Consider the following 1,729-nt stretch of genomic DNA (forward strand, 5'->3'; position numbering starts at 1 on the left):
TAAATCTTTAAGGGAACAGAAAGCCTCATCTTTCTCCCACGGGACAGCTGAACTTGCACAGTTTGCAGCCCAGTTCATAACCATTATGGGAATTGTTGTTGTTGTTGTTAAGTACCGTGGAGTTGGCTCTGACTCATAGCAACCCTGCAAAGGATTTCTGAGGCTGTAAATCTTTACAGGAGCAGAACGCCTCATCTTTACCCCGCAGAACCGCTGGTAGTTTTGAACTGCTGACCTTGAGGTTGGCAGCCCGACTCGTAACCACTACGCTACCAGAGCACAAAATAAAACTGACAGGCTAAACAAACTAGAGAGCATAAAGGGAATAATTATATGTGTGTGGAAAGAGCTCGTGGTGGCCCAGGGGAAATCAGATCAAGCAGAAATCAAACACAAGCTAGAACTGACCACAGCTAGCATGAGGCCAGGTTGACTCTTGTTACACACATTGGCAGAGGAATCAAGTATCGGTAGTTAGAAAATGGAATTCCATGGAAGTAATGACCCAAGAGGAAACAGACCATGGTAGACGTTATACTTAATAAAATTTAAGAATTAGAGAAATCGTCCCATCAATCAAATCTCCATTTGATGTCTGTGGGAAATGCTAGCAGTGAGTCATTGTTCTAGAACAACAATGAACGTGGACAAAATGAGGAGAGGGCTCAGCTGCCTTGGATGGTGTTGGGAGTGATCTGAGCCAAAGGTCTCAGACTTGAGGGCAGTTTAACTGAAGGATTGCAACTAAACAGTGGTGGTCCAGAAACTCGGGCTGCTCCCAGGTCAGGCTGCCCGCTGAGGAACTTGCAAAGCCTGCCTCAGGGAACAAGGAATTTGCAAAGTCTTTCCTTGTACACAGCCATGGCCTTCAGTTTAGTTGTCCAATGATTTCTGCATTCCGTTGGGTCACCTCTCTTTGGAATGGGCACAAATATGGATCTCTTCCAATCACTCGGCCAGATAGTGCCTCTTGTGCTGCCTAAGTTTCTTGAAAGATTTCTATTTTTATTCCATCACTTCCTGGAGCCTTGTTCTTTGCTAATTCCTTCAATGCATCTTGGACTTCTTCCTTCAATATCATTGGCTGTTGATCATATGCTACCTCTTGAAATGGTTGAACATCAACCACTTCCTTTTGGTACAGTGACTCTGTGTATTCTTTCCATCTTCTTTTGATGTTTTCTGCATCATTCAATAATTTACCAAGAGGCAGTTGTTTGAATAGAACATGGGAACATTGAATGGTTTAAAATTAAGAAAGGTGCACGACAGGGTTGTATTCTTTCACCATACTTATTCAACCTGTATGCTGAGCAAATAATCTGAGGAGCTGAGTTATATGAAGAAAAACGTGGAATCGGGATTGGAGGAAGACTCATTAACAACCTGAGATATGAATATGATACAACGTTGCTTGCTGAAAATGAAGAAGACTTAAAATATTTATTAATGAAGATCAAAGAGCACAGCCTTTGATATTGCATCTCAATGTAAAGAAAACTAAAATCCTCACCACTGGACCAATAAACAACATTCTTATCAACATAGAAAAGATTGATGTTGTCAAGGACTTTTCTTCTTGGATCAGCTTTCAACTGTCACAGAAGCAGCAATCAAGAAATCAAACGACGTATTGCATTAGGCAAATCTGCTGCACAAGACCTTTTTCAAGTGTTGAAAAGCAAAGATGCTCAGTTTGAGGACTAAGGTGTGCCTGACCCAAGCCATG

The sequence above is a fragment of the Chrysochloris asiatica genome, unplaced genomic scaffold (assembly GCF_000296735.1).
Source record: "Chrysochloris asiatica unplaced genomic scaffold, ChrAsi1.0 scaffold00272, whole genome shotgun sequence".
Taxonomy (NCBI): Eukaryota; Metazoa; Chordata; class Mammalia; order Afrosoricida; family Chrysochloridae; genus Chrysochloris; species Chrysochloris asiatica.